Raw genomic sequence first — 18,154 nt, forward strand, 5'->3', positions numbered from 1 at the left:
TACGAGTGCAAGAAAAAAATAGAAAAATGGAACATGATAGTCTCCCTAAATATATCAAATGCAAATTGATTTATGGCAAAAGTGGGAGAGTGGCGAATGGAGAAACAGTCATCTTTGCTATGTTACTCTTCATCAATTAAATAATGATGTTGAAAAGTATAAACTCACTTTTACCTCACTTCATCCAAAACCCAGCATCACAAAAAATAAATTCCCAATGAATTGCTGATCAAAAAAAAAAAGAAATAATTCCGATAGATAAATATAAAACATAAGAGAATAAATTTATAGACTTTTAGTAATTCCTAAAATAGATCCAAAACAAGCAGTAACACGCCCCAAAAAGGTGAACTAGACTATCATAACATTAATAAATGTTGTTCATTAGAAGACTCAAAATATTAAAGTGAAAATGTAAGTTACTAAGGAAAAAGAAGCTATTAAAATCTCGTAAAATCAAGAAACGGCTCATATTTAAAACATGTCAACAACTTATTGGAAGGAAAGAAAAACCACATAGGAAAAATGGACAAGAGACATGAACAGGCACTTCACAAAGAGGTATCCTAATGCTAAGGGCACATAGAAATGTGTTCAATCTAACAGTAATTAGGAAAATGCATTATTAATATCATGACACTGCTATATAAGCTTAAAAATGTCCAATATAAGAATTCCTCATACTACTAAGTTTTGATGCTTACGAGGATCAAGGAACATGTTCAGATACTATTGAATAAAGTGGATATGTGTACCAAAAACCTAGGAAACTATCAAATAAATTTACAAATGTTGACATGCACAGATACCTAGGAACCTGAAATTGAATTCCTATGCATATAGGTAGTATATGGACAGAATACATACACAAGGATGTACAGAGAATAATTAATTATTCATCACAGACAAGTGTTAGAAATAATCCAAACGTCCACGCACAGTAAACTGGATTACAAAATATTATATTCACATAATACAGCAGTGAAAATTAGCAAACTACAGCTAACTACGACAATACAGATGAATTACATGAATGTCTTATATGAGTGAAACAAGAGACCAAACAGAAAATGCACACTGTACAATTTCATTTATATAAAATTCAAAAACAAGCAAAGCTAATCTATAATATTAAATGTCATAATAGTGCTTTAGGGAGGAGAGAGAAGTATTGAGAGCAGACACAGGGACATGGCTACTAAGGGGCTACAAATGTCTGTTTCTTAAACTTATTTGTAAATAAATAAACAAACAAACAAACAAAAACACCAAACTTGTCACTGTAGAATAGATTCTGACTCATGGCAACCTCATGTTTTACAGACTAGAACTGAGCTCCACAGGTTTTCTTGGCTGTCTGTAATCTTATTCTTCTAATTATTATTTTTAATTTTATTGTGTTTTAAATGAACCTTTACAGTGCAAATTAGTTCTTCATTCAAAAATTTACACATAAACTGTTTTGTGACATTGGTTGCAATGACGCAATGTGTCAGCACTCTACCCCTTTCCCTTGAAACCCTGGGTGCCATGTGATCATTTGTCCAGGTTTCCTGTCCCTTCTTGCCTTCTAGTCTTTGCTTTTGGGTGAGTGTTGCCCATTGGTTCTCGTATACTTGATTGAACTAAGAAGCACATTTCTTGTGTGTGTTATTGTTTGTTTTATAGGGTTGCTATGAGTCACAATCAACTCAACAGCAACGAATTAATCTTTGGCTGAAAGGAGGGCTTTGGGAGTGGCTTCAGTTCTGAGTTAGCACAATGTCCTGGGGCCACAGTCTCAGGGGTTCCTCCAGTCTCAGTCAGACCAGTAAGTCTGGTCTTTTTCTGTGAATTTGAATTTTGTTCTACATTTTTGTCCTGCTCTGTTCAGAACCCTCTATTGTGATCCCTTTCAGAGCAGTTGGTGGTGGTAGCCGGGCACCTTTTAGTTCTTCTGTGCTCAGGCTGGTGGAGACTGTGGTTCACGTAGAAGCAGACTGCTAGGCCTTTCCTTCAGGGTAAGGCTAAATTCTTGATTATTTGGATAGCAGTGGAGGGATTAAATACTGCACCACCAGGGCTGTTTACCAAGAGACCAGGTATTTTTTAAATACATGGGTCATTCACTCTCTAGGAGCCCTGGTGGCGCAGGGGTTAAGCTCTAGGCTTATAATCGAAAGGTCGGCAGATAGAACCTACTATCCCACTCTGTGGGAGAAATAATTTGGCAGTCTGCTTCCATAAAAGATTTATAGCCTTGGAAACCATAAAGGGCAGTTCTATGGTAACTATGAATCGGAATCAACTTGATGGCAAAAGGTTATATTCACTTTCTGATCAATCTGCACAATTATATGTTTATTTTGTTTATATTTTTACATATGATGATTTAAAAATAACAAAGTTTATTTTCGAAGAAAAGCTTTTATGGAAGTATTGTTTTTCATGAGAAAGAGTACTAAATACGCAAACGTGCATTAATAGCCTAATAAAATAAATAAAATATTGTAAAATCAAACAAAGGAATATTAAACAGCCTTGAAAATAAACTACAAGTGTATAGTAAAATATTCATGAGTCCTACAAACATAATATTGACTGAAATAAGCTTTCAATAAAATGTTTGAATAACTTAAAAATCTTACCTTGTCTTCTTCATTATCTCTGTGAAGCAGATTGGATGTATTAGAAGCACAGGCCATCCAACTCTCATTCCATGATTTTCTTTCACTACTAACATAATAAAAGTGGTTGGGATACATAAACCAGGCCTTTGGACAATGATGACAATGTCCTAAGAAAAGATTTGAATTACTACCAAAATGATTCGAGTTGACAAATAAATATTAATTGACATATTTTCAGAGGTACAAACAAATATGTACATAACCAAGATATGCACCTTCACAAACTGGCACATGTAAAACAAAACACACAAAGCCATATATATATGCACAGAATGTTAGCATCTCAATGCCTAATTTATGTAACCATGAGGCAAACAAAGATTACATCCTATATATGTCCTGAAAATGTACATGTACCACCTTTAATTTTAATTTTGGTGGTTAGATATATAATGGTCTATTGACTTTTAAACAATATTTCATCTTATTCTTAACCAAGAAGGAACACTCTCCTAAAATATTCATTTATGAAAATATATTGCTCAATTTAAGTTTTTATGATTTCTTATCATTTTTTTAAGCCCAAATGCAGAGAGAAAACATATTCCCTATAAACCCAGCCCAGTCTGCACTTATATCAGAACTTTATAAATGGTTACAGACCTTTCCGGGTTCTTGTTACCAGAGAAGAATTGTTCTGTCCTGGTTTTACAGTATCTAAAATATTTACAGTAATTCTTAGAAAGATTAATATGCTATAAATAAAGCATTATCGTTCATTTTCCTATTTGAAAGGTGGTATGTTTAGAATTTTTTTTTTTTTTATGTTTAGAATTAGAATAGTGGAATAAAAACAATGAAAAAATAGCTAAGAAAGTCATGAAGGTCTTTGGGAAAATTTTAATTACTGAAATTTAATTCCTACACGTGCAGGTAACAAATGGTCTTTGGGGAAAAACAGCCTAATGAACTGAACTTTACCATCCCTTACAATATTTGATACAACCACTTTGAAAAATTAACTTGTACTGTTCAATAATTTTTTTACACTCCTGAAGAAATTTTAGAATATATATATATATTCTCCACATCTTTCTGTTATTTTTTTCTTGCAAATTCATAATAACTTTTCCACATTTAGTCCAAATATAAACATTGAGTCCAAATACATACACTGACATGAAGGTTCTCTTCCTTAATATTGTTACATAATTAGAAGCACTTACAAACCCTTAGAATAAAAAGCTTCCATGTTACCTTTCAAAAACTTACCAGCAGTAATAACTATGACTGTCGTGGTTAGTACACTGGCCATCAGGACAAGGCAGGTGATTCCCAGGGTCATAGCAGTGAGCCTCGCAGGAGATGATGGGAAACCTGCAGGGAGAAATGGAAATACTGAGACAGGAAAGATGGAGAGATTGTTTGGAAGATTTACATACAACAGGAACCCTACGCACAGAAAATTATATGCGTAAATGCTGCAACTGAACCCACGTCCACCTTTGTAATCTTTCTCTATACCACTGCATTGTCAGTAAACATAATGTTTCATGAATTATTGGTCAAAAACTACAGATTTTATCAACGCCTGAGTAAAACTAGTTTTCAGATTCCATATTAGAATATCATACCCCCAATTTGAGCTCTGATTCTCAAAAATGAAAATATGTGAGCCGATTCCCTAAATATGACCATCCTCGTTTCATGCCTCAGTGTTTCCTGTTTCCCCCCATCTCTGCTCCCCAACTGCACATCCTAGAGCACTTGTGCTGAAGGACCAGTAAATGCTTTACCTTTGCAATGGGGTTTCTTGTCATTTCCTTGAAGATCCTGAGAAGCATTATGAAGGTTTAATGCCACGTAGGTTATGTCCTTCTCAGTGTCTGAAATGGAGCTATTTTTGCTCTCAGGTTTGATTTGCTGCCTCTTTGGGTATTTGGCCAGGTTGATGTCTGAGTAGATTGCTCCTTGATTACTCATCTCTTCAGCTGAGTGATGCCACTGACTGTGCTTTAGGGTAACTGTGCTTTTAGAAGTCAGTATATGGGGCACATAATGACAAGATGGCTCGTGAGCACAAACTGGGCTGTGGAGGATGGGAGTAAGCTGAGGGTTAATGGTCATTTGCAGTTGAAGAATCTAGTTTGGATTCAGATTTACTTTAGGTTTAACACAAGGGTCCAGAGTTGAGTAAGTACTTTTTTTTAATCTGCGTTTGACAAAATATTGTTTGTTGGAGTAATGAAAAGCAATAAGTTATTGAGTATAAAGAAGTTAATAAATTAATATTCATTATTTATTTAAAGTCTGAGTCCATTAAAATATCTTAAAACCATTATATTACCTCTGTGAAAATTAAAAATTTATATTTTAAAAAAAACAAAAAACCAATGCATCAATTTTTATGAAAATTTAAACAGTTATAATGGTTAAAGAATAAACAATCCAAAGTCAAAGGGATTGGAAAGTTAGCGTATGTATATTAACTTATTGCTGTAAATCACTTTGTTTTAGTGATACACACGTATTTACTTATTTATGGATGGGTGGAGGGTTCTGAAAAATCACTAAGAATTTAAAGAAAAATTTTATGTGTTGGAACGCGATACCTAATACACTAAACTTATGCACAGAATTAATGTACTGGAAGCACCACAAAGAACAAACAAAACATATTTAAAAAAAAATTCTTTTACAGAATCGTCAATTACTTAATGGCTAGAATATGAGACTATATAAATTGATAAATGAAAATGTAGACCATTTATGTGAGGACACTCTTGATTCAAATTTCCAGAAAGACCCTATGTCTGTCAAGGTCAATGAAGGTCACTTTAGTTGGGTAATTAATTGTAATAATTCAGTTCATGCAATTTCATTCAGTCAATGGGCTCCAGATTAAGTGAAATTTAGAATTAAATTTCACCTTTTAAACCTACAATGTTTGATGTTTAGAAATTCACTCAGTTTTCTAAACAAAATACAAATGTTACTGTATAAAAGTAATGCATGTAATACACTTAACAGAGCCTAGCACTTACAAGCACTCAGGAGATGTTCACTTTTTTAATTATTATTTTAGCCACAAAAGCCATGTGAGTGTTTCTGATCCATTACAGTTAGAAATCGTAAAAGAACTTCATTAGAGAGGGTTATCTTCTACTGGTGTGGTTTACTTTTAAAAATGTTTTCTTAAATTTTTAAAAACCTTTTGTCATCAGTTATCATGTTCAGATTACCATTTTACAGGAGCTACTCATCCCGCTTTTTCTTAAAAATAAAACTGAATGCATTTAATCTAACTAAGTGGGTAAGAAATTATGTCTGACCTTGTATTATTCAATTAGTTTCTTTAAAAATACAGTTCTAAAGACTGGGCTCAATGTAAAATAATATATTATTCTTCAAAGACACAAATTGGACCAATTAAAAAATCCAAATTAATTGTTCATTGTCATGATGCTTATGGAATTTCACTCTAAATGATATTGATTAATGAACTCAAATATGTGTGTGTGAATGTGTGTGTACACTGGAGTAATTCTCCACAGGTAGTAATCTGAATAACTTAAGAAATCTTCAAACATTTTTGATGTTTGCTCTTTACCCTGAAAGCTTATTCCAATAAAGACTCCATTGCTCTTTCTTTGAATCTATCATATATTAATAGAACCTCAGCGTATCATGCACAGCAATCATAACCTCCCACCAGATGAGCTGGGCTAGAAGACAGAGAGGAGAGCAGTGGCACATACCTTCTGTGGGTCAGAAAGCCAGGCAACCTTTAGTAGGGAGGCCTGATCAATGTCCTAGAGGCCTGGTCAATGTCCTAGAGGCCTGCTATAGGTGGATAATAGGAAAAAAAAAAAAAGAACCATGGGCGAGTCCATTTAGGAGAAATCTAAAGACATTCAATCCAGTACAAGAACAAACAATATCTATGCCCTTCACAGACTGTTCTATGAAGGCTCAGAATGAGGCAGAGTGGAAAAAGTAGATGGGTCATCTATGTGTTATTTAATGTTTGAACAGGAAATCCTCACACTTGGGCTATTCTGAAGTCAGTTTGTCTCATCACCCACCTCCAGAACATAGATGTTGAGATCCTATTGAAAGGATGCTGTAGATCTTTAAATATGTCATACAGATTGTCCCTTTTAAAGTGCTTTTGAGAAATTGCTCTCAAATTCTACAGAATTTGGGGGGATAAAGGGCTTGCCAAGCCATCCAGTTCAATGTTTCCATCTCATCATCAGCTAGGCCATGTTAACACTATTAGATTTCAAAGTCCTGTTTTTACAGTGGCTTGCAAAATCTTGGCATTACATACTTCTTTATACATTTCCTTATTACACCATTTCTTTTATGATGGACAAATGCTAAAATCATAGCACCATTCTCAACAGGTATTTAATCATATTTATTGAATATAATTTGGAGAGATTACTACTTTTCAACCTTATTCTTGTACTCAATCTTATTTTTTAATACATCATAGAATCATCAGATGTCCCCTGATAAAAACAATTATCTCTTGGAAGGGTAAAACAATAAATATTATTGAACTATATATCATGCCATTGATTAAAATTCTAAATAACTACTCATTGTGATATAATACATTATATATGATGCATTGTATAATACGGAAACCCTGGTGGAATCGTGGTTTAGTGCTAGGGCTGCTAACCAAGAGGTCGGCAGTTCGAATTGCCAGGTGCTCCCTGGAAACTATTGGGCAGTTCTTCTCTGTCGTATAGGGTCGCTATGACTCAGAATCGACTCGACGGCAGTGATTTTTTATTGTATAGTATATACTACGTGAGTCTCTAATCATGACTAATTTTCTATATTTTAACAGGAATATTTGTTTGAAAGCGACAAAAGCCGAAGTGAAACAACAACAAAAAAAGGGAGGGTGAAGGAAAAAGAAAAGTTTTAAAGCACAAGTTGAAATGACACATTAGTGTCAGAAAAAAATTAAAGTAAAATGACCTCATTTGTATCTAATGAAATTCTTTCAATCATTCTTCATCATACATCAAGAAAAATGTAAGTTTTTTTGCTATCAACCCGAAAGAAATTCACTTCCGTGCAGCCTGTAGGTAATTTCAGTTAAAATTCACCCACAACTTAGGCTTTGTGAAATCTAGAAAAATAGCATGTAAATCCATATTTGTGTCTCCGGAATTTGGACTGACAGTTGACCCTTCAAAATTGTTGGCTATTATTGCAGCTATATATGTATTTCTGTTATATTTTATTATGTTTTTATAAACTGAATAATAATGTCTGTGTGCCTTTCTACTTATTAGAACTAAGTTAATCTTCTTTTGTAATGGTTTATTATATTTTTGTGCACCATTAATCCCTCTTTTCATTACTCGTATAATTAAAACAGCAGTTTTACTCTCAAACAATGCCAAATAATATAAAGCTCACGAGTGTTCTCTTTTTAAGTTGAAGGCATACCTGACTACTATTCTTACAAGCATACACTTTTGATGTCTTCAATTAAACAGTGGTATACAACATGGACTTTGTTATATGTTATAATATGGATTGATTTTTGTGGCATTTATACCTAATGAAATCTATGCTTGAACAATAGAAAGGCACAATAAAAATTACTTAAAATGATGGAGTACTCACAATTGCTTCACATTATATATAAATGTATATATATATATATATATATACACAAAATGTTGACTGTGATTAATTCTAATAATGGCAGAACCTAGTGTCCTATGAGACATGGCAAAATTATAAGTTAATACCAAGTGAAAAGAGCCTTTTATTATGATGGCAAAATTGTGCCATTTTCAAGGAATTAAAAAAGAAGGGAATTAGTTACCAACTGATTCTCACTAAAGGATTTACTGAAGAATCTTCTAGCAGAAGAAAAAAATATCCCTGGTTAAAGCTTGGATATTCAGAAAGCAAATAAGAGTTAAGGAACAGAAAATTATGTGAATACACCTAAGTCGATATTTTGACCACATAAAATGTTAATTATAAAGTTTCTAATTTTAAATATATAGTTCTATTAGGATGCAATGGAGCAAATACGGCAGCAAGCATTAGTAAAGAAAGGTAAGGGCAGTATGATCTTCTCACCGAGAAATGGCAAGAGTTTTAATTTGTCGTTATGTAATGAGTAAAGAATGTATATTGTAAAACGTAGAGCACTACTAAGAGTTAAAGCACATCAAATTACACTTTTACCATGAAAAGTAGAACAATAAAAATATTTATTCCAACAAAAGATAAAAAAAGCAAAGAAAAGTAAGGTATGTTTAGAGCTACAAATAGAAAGTAAATAGTAAATCGCAGAGTTCAATCCAAATTAAATTATGTGCTGTCATTGTAAGGTGCCATCGAGTCAGTTCCAACTCACGGCAACCCCATGTACAACAGAAAGAAACAGCCCAGTCCTATGCCAGCCACATGATCTTTCTTATGCTTGAGCCCATTGTTGCAGCCATTGTTGTCAATGTATCTCTCTGAGGATCTTCCTCTCTTTGCTAACCCTCCACTTCACCAAGTTTGATGTCCTTCTCCAGGCACTGATCCCTCCTGACGACACGTCCAAAATACATGACATGAAGTCTCACCTTCTTCACTTCTAAGGAGCATTCTGGCTGTACTTCTTCCAAGACGGATTTGTTTGTTCTTTTGGCAGTCCATGGCACATTCAATATTCTCCACCAACACCATAATTTAAGACATCAATTTTTCTTTGGTTCTCCTTATTCGCTGCTCAGCTTTTGCATCCACATGAGGCCATTGAAAACACCACTGCTTCATTCAGGCTCACCTTCATCCTTTAGCTGACATCTTTGCTTTTTAACACTTTAAGGATGTCTTTTGCAGCAGATTTACCCAACGCAATGCATCTTTTGGTTTCTTGACTGCTGCTTCCATGGACTTCGATTGTGGATCCAATTAAAATGAAATCTTGACAACTTCAAGCTTTCCTCCGTTTACCATGATGTTGTTTCTTGGTCTGGTTGTGAGGATTTTTGTTTTCTTTACGTTGAGATGTAATCCATAGTGAAGGCTGTGGTCTTTGATCTTCATCAGTAAGTGCTTCAAGTCGTATTCACTTTCAGCAAGCAAGGTTGTGTCATCTGCATAATGCAGGTTGTTAATGAGTCTTCCTCCAATTCTGATGTTGCGTTATTGTTCATATAGTTCAGCTTCTCAGATTATTTTACAACTTATAGATTGAAAACATACGGGAAAGGATACTATCCTGATGCACGCCTTTGCTGATAGGTATATTAAATATAAGTAGAATATTTTTCAATGTAATACAAAGAGTGTCTGAGTGTATTAACAATAATCCTTTGCTGGCTTAATGAGACACATATTAAACGAAAGAATAAAGGGAAGAAGAAAAAAAATATCATGAGTCTTAGAGTTCTCTAGAGAAACATAACCAATGAAATGCATGCATATAAAAGATTTTCTTATAGAACTACCATACAACCCAGAAATCCCACTCCTAGGAATATACCCTAGAGATACAAGAGCCTTCATACAAACAGATACATGCACACCCATGTTTATTGCAGCTCTGTTTACAATAGCAAAAAGTTGGAAGCAACCACGGTGTCCATCAACGGATGAATGGGTAAATAAATTGTGGTATATTCACACAATGGAATACTACGCATCGATAAAGAACAGTGACGAATCTCTGAAACATTTCATAACATGGAGGAACCTGGAAGGCATTATGCTGAGCAAAATGAGTCAGAGGCAAAAGGACAAATATTGTATAAGACCACTATTATAAGATCTTGAGAAATAGTAAACCTGAGAAGAACACATACTTTTGTGGTTACGAGGGGGGGAGGGAGGGAGGGTGGGAGAGGGTTTTTTATTGATTAATCAGTAGATAAGAACTGCTTTAGGTGAAGGGAAAGACAACAGTCAATACATGGAAGGTCAGCTCAATTGGACTGGACCAAAAGCAAAGAAGTTTCCGGGATAAAATGAATGCTTCAAAGGTCAGCGGAGCAAGTGCGGGGGTCTGGGGAACATGGTTTGCGGGGACTTCTAAGTCCATTGGCAAAATAATTCTATTATGAAATCATTCTGCATCCCACTTTGAAATGTGGCGTCTGGGGTCTTAAATGCTAACAAGCGGCCATCTAAGATGCAGCAATTGGTCTCAACCCACCTGGAGCAAAGGAAAATGAAGAACACCAAGGCCACACGACAACTAAGAGCCCAAGAGACAGAAAGGGCCACATGAACCAGAGACCTACATCATCCTGAGACCAGAAGAACTAGTTGGTGCCTGGCCACAATCGATGACTGCCCTGACAGGGAGCACAACAGAGGACCCCTGAGAGAGCAGGAGATCAGTGGGATACAGACCCCAAATTCTCATAAAAAGACCGAACTTAATGGTCTGACTGAGACTGGAGGAATCCCGGCGGCCATGCTCCCCAGACCTTCAGTTGACACAGGACAGGAACCATCCCCGAAGACAACTCATCAGAAATGAAAGGGACTGGTCAGCAGGTGGGAGAGAGACGCTGATGAAGAGTGAGCTAATTATAATAGGTGGACACTTGAGATTGTGTTGGCAACTCTTGTCTGGAGGGGGGATGGGAGGATAGAGAGAGAGGGAAGCCGGCAAAATTGTCACGAAAGGAGAGACTGAAAGGGCTGACTCAAGAGGGGGAGAGCAAGTGGGAGTAGGGAGTGAGATGTATGTAAACTTATATGTGACAAACTGATTGGATTTGTAAATGTTCACTTGAAGCTTAATAAAAGTTATTAAAAAAAAAAAAAAAAAAGATTTTCTTCAAACATTGGGGGAGGTGGCAAGTCCAAAATCGTTAGGTCAGGCAATAGCCTCAAGACTCCTGCTGGCTACCATGATGTGGGGAGCTGGCAAGTCCAAAATCCGTAGTTCAGGTGACATGCTGGAGATTATGCAGACTTGTGACCCAAAATCCATAGGTCACAGGACAATAGGAGTCCATTCCTTGTCAACTTGGGGCCCATACACGCATCCTTAAATCATATGTAACCTCCCAATAAAGACAAAATAAAGTTGTACTTTTGCCAAACATGATACAACTATAGCGCCTATAGCAAAAATGCACCAACTTCTTCAGAGAGAATGCAGAGTTAATTTATGTTATAGGATGTAAGGCAATAGGAAAGGAAAGGAAAAAAAACATATTTGTGTTATATGTTGTTAGTTTTCTTGAGTCTATTCCAACTCATATCGAACCTATGTACAATGGAATGAAACACTGCCCAGTCCTACACTGTCCTCATACTCATTGTTATGTTTGAGCCCATTCTTGTAGCCATTGTGTCAATCAACCTCATTGAGGGTCTTCCTCTTTTGCACTGACCCTCTCCTTTACCAGTCTTCTACAGGGACTGATCCCTCCTGATAACATGTCCAAAGTATGTGAGATGAAGTCTCACCATCCTTGCTTCTAATGAGCATTCTGGCTGAACTTCTTCCAAGACAAATTAGGTCATTCTTCTGACACTCTGTACACTCAAAATACTTTGCCAACACCACATTCAAAAGCATCAATTGTTCTTTGGCCTTCCTTATTCAGTGTCCAGCTTTCACATGCATGTGAGGTGATTGAAAACACCTTGGCTCGAGCCAGGAGCAACTTAGTCCTCAAGGTGACATCTTTGCTTTTTAACAATTAGGAGTTTTGCAGCTGATTTCCCCAATGCAATGTGTTGTCTGATTTCTTGATTACTGCTTCCATGGGCATTGATCGTGGAACCAAGTAAAATGAAATCCTTGACAACTTTAATCTTTTCTCTGTGTATCGTAATGTTGCTTATCAGTAGAATTGTGAAGACTTTTGTTTTCTTTATACGCAATACATGTTGATCTTCATCTTCATCAGTAAGTGCTTCAACTCCTCTTCGCTTTGGCAAGCAAGGTTGTGTCATCTGTATATCACAGTTTGTCAATGAGTCTTCCACCGATCCTGATGCCCCATTCTTCTTCCTATAGCCTATCATCTTGGATTATTTTCTCAGAATACAGACTGAATAGTATGGTGAAAGGATAGAACCCTGATGCACACCTTTCTTGACTTTAAAGCAACAGTAACCCCTTGTCTTGTTCAAACAACTGCCTCTTGGTCTATGTACAGGTTCCTCACGAATACAATTCAGTGTTCTGCAATTCCCATTCTTTGAAATGTTATTCATAATTTGTTATGACCCACAGAGTCAAATGCCTTTACATAGTCAATAAAACACAGGTAAACATCTTTCTGCTATTCTCTGTTTTCAGCCAGGATCCATCTGACATCAGCAATGACATTCCTTGTTCCACATCCTCTTCTGAATCTGGCTGGTATTTCTGGCAGTTCCCTGTAGATGTACTGCTGCAAATACTTTTGAATGATCTTCAACAATATTTTACTTGCCAAACCAAAAAAACAAGCCACTTTCCATCCAGTCAATTCCAACTCACTGATGATATTGCTCGACAATTTCTGCATTCTGTTGGATCACCTGCCTTTGGAATGGGTACAAATACGGATCTCTCCCAGTCAGTTGGCCAGGTAGCTATCTTCCAAATGTCTTGGCTTAGTCCAGTGAGCACCTCAAGCACTTCAGCTGTTTGTTAAAACATCTCACTTGGTACTCCATCAATTCTGGAAGCCTTGGTTTTCTCATTTGCCTTTAGCATAGCTTTGACTTCTTCCTTCTATTCCATTGGTTCTTGATCATATGCTACCTCCCAAAATGGTTGAATATTGATGATTTTTTTTGATACACTGATTGTTTGATGCTTCTTACTGCATTTCATATTTTCCATGCAGAATTCCTCAATATTCAACTTGAGGCTTGAATTTTTTCTTCAGTTTTTTCATTTTGAGAAATGCTGAGCATGTTCTTCCCTTTTTTTTCCTATGTCCAGTTTTTTGCAAATGTCGTTAAAATACTTACATTGTCCTTCGAGCTGCCTTTTGAAATCTTCTGTTCTGTTGTATAACTTCAGCATTTCTTCCTTTTGCTTTATCTATTGTACTCTTAAGAGCAGCTTTCGGAGACTCTTCTTTCCTTTCTTTCCTGTCTATTTTATGACCTCTTGCTTTTTTGTTTTGTTTTGTTTTGCTTTCTTCATGTGTGATGTCCTTGATGTCATTCCACAATTTGTATGGCCTTCTGTCATTAGTGTTCATTACGTCAAATCTGTTCTTGAGATGGTCTCCAAATTCAGGTAGAATATTCTCAAGGTCGTACTTTGGCTCTCTTGGACTTAATTTCTTCAGCTTTAACTTGAACTTGCATGTAAGTAATTGATGGTCCTTTCCAGTCAGACCCTGGCTTTGTTCTGACTGATGATATTGAGCTTTTCCACTGTCCCTTTCTACACATGTAGTCAATTTGATCCCTGTGTATTTTATCTATTGAGGACCAAGTGTATAGTTGCCATTTATGTTGTTGAAAAAAGCCATATGTGATGAGAAGTTATTGGTCTTGCAAAATTCTAGCGTGCACTCTACGGCATCATTTCTGTCACCAAGGTCATATTCTCCAACTACCAATCCTTCTACTTTGTTTTCAACTTTTGCACTCCAATAGCCAGTAATTACCAATGAGTCTCTCTCTATACATTTTACTGAACTTGAGATGATGGCTTACAGAACCAGCTAGTTTCTCATCAAACTGTACACACATTGTTATATGACATTGGTTAACAATCCCATGATGTGTCAAGTCTCCCTTCTCAACCCTGGCTTCTCTACTACCAGCTTTCCAGTTTTCTCCTACCTCCAGTCCCTGGCCCAGGGCTCCTGCACCCCTTTAGTCTTGTTGTATTCCATGGGCCTGTTCAATCTTTGGCTGAAGGGTGAACCTCAGAAATGATCTCATTACTGAGCTGAAAATGTGTCCAGTGGCCATACTCTCAGGCCAGCAAATCTGGTCTTTCTTTTTGAGTTAGAATTTTGTTCTACATTTTTCTCTATTTCTATCCAGGACCCTCTATTGTGATCCTTGTCAGAGCAGTCAGTGGTTATAGACAGGTAACATCCAGTACTGGATTCAGTGTGATGGAGGCCATGGTAGATGTGGTCCATTAGTCCTTTGGACCAATCTTTCACTTGTGTCTTTAGTTTTCTTCATTTTTCCTTGCTCCAAAGGGGTGAGACCAGTGGAGTATCCTCGATGGCCATTCACAGGCTTTTAAAACCCCAGACGTTACTCACCAAAGTGGAATTTAGAATTTTTTCTTTATAAAGTCTGTTATGCCAATTGTGCTAGATGTTCTGTGGAACCATGGTTCCCACAGCCCCAGGCCCAGCAATTCTATTGTATGTACTCATATTTCTGGACTTTCCATTGTTCTTTCTTCCTTCTGATGCTTCAACATTCTTTCTTATTCATTTCGTTTCTATTTGAAGAACTTTCTTAGGCAGTTGTAATGAGTAGGTTTGCTGTTGACAAATTCTTTTAGTTTTCTTGTATGTGAGAATGTATTCATTTCCCCTTTATATCTGAAATTGCAGTTTCACTAAGTAGTGGATTCTTTCTATTTCTCTCATTCGGTATATGTGTCTGTGTGTATGTGTGTCACTGTCTTTCTAAATTACACCTTCTACCAATACAAAAACTGGTCAAATCAGGAGTAGTCTAGTTAAAGAAAGATGTGGGGCCCAGAAAAACAAATTTTCTTCTTCCGTGCCATTTATCTCCTTATTGGCAGCCCTTTAATTTCTTTTACAAAACCAAACTCTGAGAAACATAGTAGAAAAAAACACTTTTTTACGGGGAAGAATGGAATAATATCTGGAGACTTATTTAAATCCTTACTAAAAGAGTTTTTCATTGGAGAAAGTTGTCCAGTCTGCTTCTGTAAAGATTTCCATTCTTTGAAATGTCATTCATAATTTGTTATGACCCACACAGTCAGATGCCTTTACATAGTCGATAAAACACAAGTAAACATCGTTCTGCCACTCTGTTTTCAGCCAGGATCCATCTGACATCAGCAATGACATTCCTTGTTCCACATCCTCTTCTGAATCTGGCTGGTATTTCTGGCAGTTCCCTGTAGATGTACTGCTGCAAATGCTTTTGAATGATCTTCAATAATATTTTTCTTGCCAAACCAAAAAAACAAGCCCATTTCCATCCAGTTGATTCCAACTCACTATTGATATTGCTCGACAATTTCTGCATGCTGTTGGATCACCTGCCTTTGGAATGGGTACAAATACGGATCTCTCCCAGTCAGTTGGCCAGGTAGCTATCTTCCAAATGTCTTGGCTTAGTCCAGTGAGCACCTAAAGCTCTTCAGCTGTTTGTTAAAACATCTCACTTGGTACTCCATCAATTCTGGAAGCCTTGGTTTTTGCATTTGCCTTTAGTGTAGCTTTGACCTCTTCCTTCTATTTCATTGGTTCTTGATCATATGCTACCTCCAGAAATGGTTCAATATCGATGAGTTTTTTTTTTTTTGGTACAGTTTTTGTTTGATACTTCTTACTTCATTTAATATTTTCCATGTAAAATTCCTCAATATTCAACTTGAGGCTTGAATTTTTTCTTCAGTTCTTTCAGCTTCAGAAATGCTGAGGAAGTTCTTCCCTTTTGGTTTTCTATATCCAGACCTTTGCACATATATCATTGTAATAGTTTATATTGTCTTTCGAATAGCCCTTTGAAATCTTCTGTCCTGTTCTTTTACTTCATCATTTCTTCCTTTCACTTTAGCTACTCAACTTTCAAAAGCAGCTTTCGGAGACTCTTCTTTTCCTTCTTTCCTGTCTTTTTAATGACCTCTTGCTTTTTTCATGTGTGATGTCCATGGTGTCATTCCACAACTTGTCTGTTCTTCGGTCATTAGTATTTAATGCATCAAATCTTTCTTGAGATGGTCTTGAAATTCAGGTGGAATATTCCCAAGGTCGTACTTTGGCTCTCTTGGACTTAATTTTCTAGAGCTTCAACTTGAACTTGCATGTGAGTAATTGATGGTCTGTTCCAGAGTCAACCCCTGGCTTTGTTCAAACTGATCATATTGAGCTTTTGCATCGTCTCTTTCTACAAATGTAGTCAATTTGATCCCTGTGTATTTCATCTGTTGAGAGCCAAGTATTTTGTTGCTATTATGCGGTTGGAAAAAGCCATACGTGAAGAAGAAGTTATTGGTCTTGCAAAATTCTAGTGTGCGATCTCTAGCATCATTTCTATCACCAAGGTCATATTCTCCAACTACCAATCCTTCTATTTTGTTTTCAACTTTTGCACTCCAACAGCCAGTAATTATCAATAAGTATATATATATATTTTAATGAACTTGAGATAAAGGTTTACAGAACAAGCTAGTTTCTCACCAAACAGTACACACATTGTTATATGACATTGGTTAACAATCCTATGACGTGTCAACACTCTCCCTTCTCAACCCTGGCTTCCCTACTACCAGCTTTACTGTTTCCTCCTGCCTCCAGTTCCTGCCCCAGGGCTCGTGCACCCCTTTAGTCTTGTTGTATTCCATGGGTCTGTTCAATCTTTGGCTGAAGGATGAACCTTAGGAATGAATGCATTACTGAGCTGAAAGGGTGCCCAGCGGCCATACTCTCAGGCCAGCAAGTCTGGTCTTTCTTTTTGAGTTAGAATTTTGTTCTACATTTTTCTCCATTTCTCTCCAGGACCCTCTATTGTGATCCCTGTCAGAGCAGCCAGTGGTGGTAGCCAGGCAACATCTAGTACTAGTTTCAGTGTGGTGGAGGACGTGGTAGATGTGGTCTATTAGTCCTTTGGACTAATCTCTCACCTGTATCTTTAGTTTTCTTCATTTTTCCTTGCTCCAAAGGGGTGAGACCAATGGAGTATCCTCGATGGCCACTCACAGGCTTTTAAGACCCCAGACGCTACTCACCAGTGAAATGTCGAACATTTCCTTTATAAACTCTCTTATGCTAGTTGAGCTAGATCTGTGAGACTATGGTTCCCACAGCACCTGGCTGAGCAATTCTATCCCTCAGGGAGTTTGGATGAGTCTATGGAGGTACCTTGGCCTTGTCTTGTGCAAGTTGTGCTGGCTTTTCCAGTTTTGTGTACTGTCTTACCTTTCACCAAAGTTCCTGCTTATCTTTTGTCTAGTAAGTGTTTTTCCATTCGCATCCCTCCACTACCTTGTAAGCATCAAATACTGCTTCTTTTTGTATGTAAACCTTTTCATGAGTTTTTTACAGTAGTGTTCTCATGCAATATTTGTCCTTTTGTGATTAACTTATTTCACTCAGCATAATGTCCTGCAGGTGTATTCATGTTATGAGATTCTTCACAGATCCATTGTTGTTCTTTATAGTTGAGCTTATTGCTGTCATTTTGAAGTTTTTTTTTTTTTTTTTTGGTGGTGCTAACATTTTACTCTTCTGTGCCGAGTTCTTTTTGTTTGTGGATATTTTTTGTTTTTGTAGATTTTGTTTTTATTGAGACTTTATGTTTTTCTTATTTTGATGAGTAAGTTTGTTAACTTTCTTTTTGGTTACCTTGAGAGTCACCCTTGT

The sequence above is a fragment of the Elephas maximus genome, chromosome 4, assembly GCF_024166365.1.
Source record: "Elephas maximus indicus isolate mEleMax1 chromosome 4, mEleMax1 primary haplotype, whole genome shotgun sequence".
Taxonomy (NCBI): Eukaryota; Metazoa; Chordata; class Mammalia; order Proboscidea; family Elephantidae; genus Elephas; species Elephas maximus.